The following is an 8,332-nucleotide window of genomic DNA, read 5'->3' as shown; positions in this document are numbered from 1 at the left end:
CAGATACTGACGAATACATTCATCACGCTTTTTAAAAATAAGTGTCATCTGAAATGGTAGCGTTATGCAAACAAAATTTGTTAATTTTTTAAAAAATGAATTATATCAGTGGTTTTCAATGTCCTCATCTATAAAATGAGAAAATGGAATAGTCAAGCACTAAGTTTCATTCTTCTCACTTTGTGGACACATAACGCCACACTGACAACCCTTCTGGTCACGTGACTGTGTTCTTTCCAATGGCAAATGAACGGAAGTGGCGTATCCCATTTCTGGGCCTCCATGTTAACGTGTAAGGCTCTCTCCATCCGTGCTATATCCATCCCCTTAACATTGTTGGGTGTGAGGCCACTTGGCCTGAACCATAAAACCCCTCAGGAAGCACATTGGAGGCCGAGGCATGAGGATAGTTTTGAGTCTGGGCTGGATAGAGAGACTCTGTCTCGAAAAACAAAACAGGCATAACAACGAAAACATGAGGAAATGTTGAGAGGGACACAGCAGGAGACTTCCTGAATGACTCTGGAGCATGGCGCCTAGCAACCTGGACCAATTACCTCATCTCTGGGATGTGAATGAGAAATAAGCATCTTTGTTGACAGTAGTTTAGCTTTGGCCCTAACTAACACAGGGCAGTACTGGCAACCGCCTTAGCTCCTTTGTGGGATTGTTATGGCAATCAGATAAAAGAACATGGCTAGGTTCTGCCCCACTGGCGCTAGCACCGGTTTTATTGAGTACCCAAGACTAACGTGCAGTAGTCTCTGGCCGAGCTAGTGATCGTCTTACTCCTTTCCAAAGGGAAAATGCTGCATTGAGAATTCGAACAAAGTGGCTAACAGATTTTATTAATTACCGCCAGCCCTGCCCCGATCACATTTAGGCACCGAGAGCTAATGTAAACAGTGGGGGAATGAATGGCTATTGAAAGCAGCTGACGTGTTAGCTTACCTTAGTTTTACAGCCGGTTTACAAGCTGGTGGCAATTCCTAAAGTACCCATGTGAGCTGCAATATATTAAGTGTCATTAGTTGTCTACGTTTTGCCAGAAAATCAGCTTAGAATGACAGGATTTATGGTTTCATACTCCTGCAAGAGCAAAACAGCCTGGAAACCATATTGGTCTGCTGAGAGCTAAGTATTCTCTCTTAGCTAGCTCTGACTTTACATAAAAAAGTCTCAGAGTACAGAAGATGTTTAGGAAGTCACTGTACGTATTTACCATATTTTCAGAGATAACAGCTAAAGCAGACATTTGAAAAAAAGAAGAAAATGAGTACTGGCTGCTTTCCGCAGCCAGGTATGGCCTCAGAGAGGCATTCTTGTGGGGTGAGAAAATGGAATATTTCTCGTCTTTTATGTGGGCAGAGCCAGGTCCGAGGTGCCAAAGGAAGTAGGTTAATAGGCCTATTTTCACAGTCTCTCTGCCATTTCTTTCATTTCCTTATCAAAACTTCATGCTGGAAAAAGCAAAGCATTAACAGCTTCCATCAAAAGAGTGATCCATTTGAAAAAGCTCCAGGAGGTCCTGCCATGTGGGGAGGGCAGAGCAGTGGGGGAAGGGGAATGTCCAGCTGCGATGGAGCTCCTAAAAAAGCCATCCTGGGTATTACACAGTGAAAACCTGCAACTTGTGAAGTTGAGCATAAGCCACTGAATTTCTCTGGAATCACACACGCTGGCTACTCCACACACCAGCTACTCTATGCAAGCGAGTTCCCAAGGCAACTGTTTTCTTTAGACATTGGCAGCTGTCTCTCGAGCCAGCAATGTCTTAAACAGAAAACCAACAGGAGTCATTCTGACAGGAGGGAAGAGATCATCCTAGCTGCTACTAAAAGAAAAGATGTGTGTTTGCAACAAGTAAACATTAGAGGTTTAGGGCCCGTTTGGGAATTTTCTTCATAGTAACAAATGTCAAAGAAAATGCTTTTTTAAAATTATTGCATCTTAGGTCGATTTATCCCAACACAAAGCTGCGTTTACCAAATACTAAAGAGAAAAACGAAAGCAAATGAAGTGAGTAGTTAAACAGAGGGAAGGAAAAGAAAACGAGAGTGCATTTTACAGATGGGCTGAAGAGATTAAAGTGTGATGAGTATTTGATGCTGTGAGGAGCTGATGGGATGGATTCCTGACAGATGAGAGAGGCAGGCAGGACCATACAGATCATTAGACATGGCTCGTTTGTTATCCAGCATCTCCTGCTGAAGATGGGGGAATAAGGTGGGTTATTAAAGCAACGCTGAGTCCCGAAGTTCTGCCCAGAGCTTCCCAAAGACTGGGAAAGATGACTTGGCTATGACTTGGTTTTTTTGGAATTCATTTCATTTTGTACATCTGTGTCGTTGAGTTAGGTTTATTATTTTTATTAATATTATTAATACGCTATATAATATTATCATTAAGGAGGGCTGCATGTATCATGTAGATTATTTATGCCCTGTATTGCATTACAGACATCCTATATTCACATAAATATTTCGTTATTATGAAGTATTAAGGAATGTCTTGAGCGATTGTGGAGGCTGAGAAGCTGTCATAAGTGGGAGATGTTGGAAAGCTCCTGTGTAGCTCCAGTCTGAATCTACAGTTCTGCAATCACAAGAAACCAAAGGCTGAAGGCTCAAGTTCCAGCCTGCCTGCAAGTCTGAAGACAGGAGAAGGCCAGCCCCAACTCAGACCACCAAAGAAAGCAGATTTTTTTTTTTTTTTTTGCTCTATTTGTGTCTTCTATAGATTAGAAGCTCGCCTCCAAGGGGGAGTGTGGTTTGCCTGACTCAGTTTACTCATTCACATGTTAATCCCAGTCAGAAACACCCTTACAGACATACCCAGAATAATGTTTAACCATAGAGACACCCACTGAGCCATCACTCCAGCCCCAGGAGGGCATTTCTTAATCAGAGGCAACACTGGTTAACAAAAAGGATTATTATTTTTTATTATCTTTGAAAATTGTTCACAGTTTAGCCTATGAGCCATTTGGAATCCTTTTATAGTATGTGGTCTGAGGGAAAAGTCCAAGGTCCCCTTTTCCCAGATAGTTTTCCAATTTTGTTATGCTTGTTCACTTGGAGGAAAATCCCTTCTCCATTGTGACTAATTTTGAACATTGACTTGACTGATTGAAGGATGGGCAGAGAACTGGAGGGTCATTACTCCCGGGTGTGTGTAGAGGCAGTTTCCTGGGATCAGTGAACTCAGCGGAGACCACCTGACCTTTGACTGGAGCAGGAAAGTGGGAGAAGGAGAAAACTCACTCTCTGGCTCCTCCTTGCCAAGCAGGTACTTTTGTCCCACTGTCCTGGACTAAACGCTGTACTGGTGGCCCCCCTGGCTCGGACTGTCTCACCCTCCTGTTACAGACTGTTCCTCACGGCTGACTTTCCAGCCAAATAAACCTGTGTGGGAGTGTGCACCCCCCCTCTGTGTGTGTGCCTTTGTGTGTGTCTGTGCATGCATGCCTGTGTTTGTGCATGTGCCTGTGTGTTTGTGTGTGTGTGTTCGAGTACTGCCGTTTCTCTGCAGACCCTGAATCGTGTCTGTTGAGGCACCTTACACCTCTGTTGAAAGTCAGTTGAGAAGCTTGTGGTGGTGCAGGCATGTCTGCGATTCTCACTCTCAGGGAGGCAGAGGCAACTGAGAGGCGCTGTGAGTTCCGGACCAGACTGAGCCACGAGAAAGCCAAGAAATAAGCAAAAGTGAGCTGAATATATCTGTGGCTCCTTTTCTGTACCCTCAGTTCCTTTCATCTACATCTGACAAACCTTGGCTCAAGGGCCAAATCTGGCATACTGCCTGGTTTTCATTTTTTTTTAAATTTTTTTTATTGAACTTTATGAATTTCACATCCTGCGCTCCAGTTCTGCTCACCTCCCTACCCCCTCATATCCATCCTTCACTCTTGCAACTTCTTCTCGACAATAGAAAGTGAATGTGCACACACACACGCACACAGCCACGTGCGCCCATGCACACACCACCACCAGAAACAACCAAACAAAGCATAGAAAACATCTCACTGTGGAAGCTGCAATGTGTCCTGGTATGCCCCACAGTACAGCTCTCTGTCCACACAACTTGCAAATGTTCACTGCCACGAGTCATTGGTCTGGTTCAAGATCTCTGGCTTCTGTGACACCATCAATACTGGATCCTCACTGGGACTCTTCCCAGTTATCCTGTTGTTGTCCTGTGTCCTGGAGATCCTGCAGCTTTGGAACAGAAGGACTAGTCCTTTTACATGTCTTAATCGTTCACAGATGATATCGATTTTGAGCCCTGGATCTGGGCCTGGGTGGTAGCTGAGCTGGTCAGCCTGCTGACCTTTTCTTATCTGTACCACCAGGGCAAGCTCTCCGGCACAGCTCTGGCTAGGCCACCCAATGCTGCCATAGGCCGGGGGTGGGGGTGGGTGGGGGTGAGGTGTTAGCTCTCCTGCTCTCATGCCTTTGAGGCTGGTTCACTTGCACGCATGCCTCTAGAGCCAGCTCTACCGTGCTGCCCAGGCCAATTGCAAGACTGGCTCTCTTGAGTGCTACAGCCAGTGAGGGAGCAGGGTTAGCTCTTCCAATCTCACGACCCCAGGGCCGGTTCTCCCGGCTACTGCAGGTGGTGAGGGGCAGTGTTGATAGGGTGAGGGCACCACTCCCACACTTGCCCCCCCCCGCCCATGCCAGACAAGCGGTAGGGCTAGCTTTCCCAAGTTCTGCAGCTGGCGAGGGACAGGGACAGCTCTCCTGCTCTCATGACCCTGGGATCAGCTCTCCTGACTGCTGAAGATAGTGAGGAGCAAAGGGAGGAGGGAGGCATCATTTCCACACCCATGCCACCTCAGAGCAGATGAGTGGCAGGGCCAGCTCTCCCACTCTCTTTCCCTTGGAACTGGCTTGCCTGGGTCCCCGCCACTGGGGCCAGTTTTGCTGTGCTATCCAGCTGAGGTGTAGGGCTCAGTCTCCTGAGTGCTGCATCTGGTGAGGGGCAGGGCTAGCTCTCCCAAGCTCATGGCCCTCAGGGGCAGCTCGGGCTGGGACCTCATCACGGCCCCAGGTGGAAGGGCTGGCTACTCACACCAGGCGACTCCTCTCTGCCCTGGAGTCTCCAGTTCCAGCTCTCTTCATACTACTCAGGCTGCTCCACTTCTCTCTCAATCCCATCTGACCACCACATACTTGCACATTGTGGTTGTTCCCCATGCAGGCTGGCTATGCAGCTCTCAAGGCCCCCGGATGACATCTTCCAACCTGTGCTGTGTGCCAGAGAGCAGACCTGTGGGTGGCATGGTGTCTGCAGGTCTCTGTCTGTCTTTCTCCTCCCACACTGTGCCGCCTGGCCACCAAGCCAGGCATCGAGCTGAGATGAACAAAGAACCGCCAACTGCTCTGTACCTGACTGATGAAAGAATAACACCATCAACAAGGTGTCTCTTTGCCCAGTGCCAGCGGGGCTGCCTGTTTTTTAAATTAGGGTTGATTAGAGCTCAATCACGCCCATTCATTTATGATGCAAATCTAAAGTTCAAGCAGAGACTACAAAGTCAAAGGCATTTACTCTCAGCCGCTTTACAGAAAAAGGAATTGACTCCTAGGTTCCATGTCTTGTCTTCCATGATACGACACTATTTTGTTAACTACAACTTTATAGGAAGTCTTGAACTCAAATGGTCTAGTTCTCCAACTTTGTTCTTTTTTCAGATTGTTTGGCTATTATATATCATTTGCCCTTCCATGAGTTTTAAAATTATCCTTTCAATTTCTACAAAAAATAATGTGGAATTTTCTTAAGGTGTTTTGGATCTGTAGATCCAACTGGAGAGAGTCAACATTTTAACAATATTGAATCTTTTAATCCTCAATAACCATGGAATGTCCCTGAATATATTTGGATTATTCTTAACTTCTCAGAGAAATGTTTTGATGTTTTCAGTTCATATGTCTTGCATATATTTTCTTGAAGTATGCATGAGTTTTTCATATTTATACACTGCATATGTATATATATATACATGTATATATGTATATCCTCAAATAGTCCAGGATGCCATGAACTCATTATGTAGCTGACTGAGGATGAGCCTGAATTTTTGATCTTTCTGCTTCCACATCCTGAGTGCATGTGGCATCATGCCTGGCTTTATATAGTGCTAGCACTGAACCTAGGGCTTCACATATGCTAGGCAAGCAGTGCACCAGCTGAGCTACATTCCCAGCTCAGTATTTTATATTTCTGATGCAGTTTTACTGCATCATCTTCAATTGTTGATATTCTATAGACATGCAGCTAATTTTTACATTTTGTATTTTTCCCATCTTTGCCATATTTACTAGTATGTACCAATCTCCCAGAACCAATTGTGTAAGACTTTGATCTATAGAAGTGAGTGAACTTATTGTTTTGGCCTTTCCAATCTGGATGTATTGTCTTGTTTTTGGCAAAGACTTGTGGTTCAATGCTGACTCATGATCTTCTGGGGAAAGCACGTACTCTCTCTCCACGAAGCGTGACACAAGCTATTCCCACACATGGTTTGTCAAGGATAGTAGGGTCCCGCCTTGTCCTCATTTGCTGAGAGACTGCATCATGAATGGGTGTTGGCTTTGGTCAGCTGCTTCTTCAGTATCTGGCATAATGACCAGGTGATCCTACTGTAGAAGGGGTGTGTGTTTCTCCTCCCAGCCCCAAGCTCTCAGAATAATGACTCATGAGACTTGAAATACATTACAAATACCTAGGACATATATCTAGGTTCTTCTCTGACTAACACATAACTTAAAAAAACCCATTTGTACTAATCTACATTTTGCCACGTGGTTGGTTACCTCTGCTCAAGTACCAGGTGTCTGTCCCCTTCACATCTTCTTGGATGAATCACCCACACCTGGCTCTATTCCAGAATCCCACCTTCTGTTCAACCCTTTTCTATAGGCCATTGCTTTTTAAATTTGCAGGCAATGCATTCATACAATACACAAGATATCATTTCTACATCCCACCCTGTGCTTTTAGTCTGCCAGTAAATAACTTAGAACAGAGACCCATAAGGTGCAAAAGATATGGAGCTTCTAGGATGCTGAGCCTCCTTCAGGACTTTTATTTATTTATTTATTTTTATTAATTACACTTTATTCATTTTGTATCCCCCCATAAGCCCCTCCCTCCTCCCCTGCCGATCCCACCCTCCCTCCCCTTTCTGCATGCATGCCACTCCCCAAGTCCACTGATAGGGGAGGTTCTCCTCTTCTTTCTGATCTTAGTCTATCAGTTCTCATCAAAAGTGGCTGCATTGTCCTCTACTGTGGCCTGGTAAGGCTGCTCCCCCCTCAGGGGGAAGTGATCAACGAGCAGGCCAATCAGATTATGTCAGAGGCAAGGACTTTTATTTTTATTTTTTAATTTAGTTGTCTGTTTTCTGTACTACAGGATTGAACTCAGGACCTCAAGTATGCTAGGTGAGAGTTCTGCCACTACCCTATGCCCCTGACTCTCCACTATGAGATATACTTAGCCCCTTAGAAGGCTTGTCTTCCCCTTCGAGGCCCATGGAAGACAGTCTGTGCACAGCTCCATCTGAACAGTAATTTGCTTTTGTTAAGACTTCAGAAATAAACCCCACTGCGAATTTTCTCATATTCTGTATATCTCACTGCCCACGACTGTCCAGAGTCAAAGGTTTGTATCTTAGGTGAGAAATGATTGTAGTTTTGTTGTGATGGCCCCCGAGAGGCCTGTGGTCAGCAACAAAGCCGTGGAAGAACCTAGAAGGGTGCTGATATGAGAGACTGAGTGTCCAGAGGAAACACCTGCACTGCTGAGACAAGTTAGCCTGCTCCATGTGCATTTGTAGGTAGAAGGCCTCCTTCTACCAACTCCTCTGGCCTCCCACCCTCATCCTGAACTTGTTGGCCAGCTCTTCTCTAGCCTGACTCTCCTTCTGCAAATCAAATGATTCCTGGAGATGATGTCTTCTGTTAAAAAATGTGCTTAAAATGTCCCTTGTGTACAGTGACTCCAGCCAACAAAAGCAGATGGTCTCTTTCTCTAGAAGGTTTTTCCCACAGGTTTACCCAGTATTTGGAATTCTCCAGGTTTCCTGCCAATGCCTGCATGATCTCTGTGACACTCTAAATTAACAGTCTGTCATGAGTGGAAGTGAATTCCCCAAGACAATTCTGATTTTAGCCTTTATTCTTTTGTTCTCTTGAACCAGGGTCTTGCTGTATAGCCCAGGTTGGTCTTGAACTCACCATCTCCCTATAACAAATTCCAGGATGGTGGGGTTAAAGGTTACCCCTGAGTCCTATTATAAAGGCATCAAATCCCCTTGTTAATA

This window comes from Psammomys obesus, unplaced genomic scaffold (assembly GCF_907164565.1).
Source record: "Psammomys obesus unplaced genomic scaffold, mPsaObe1.curated_primary_1811, whole genome shotgun sequence".
In the NCBI taxonomy this organism is placed as follows: Eukaryota; Metazoa; Chordata; class Mammalia; order Rodentia; family Muridae; genus Psammomys; species Psammomys obesus.
This window is presented reverse-complemented; position numbering follows the sequence as displayed.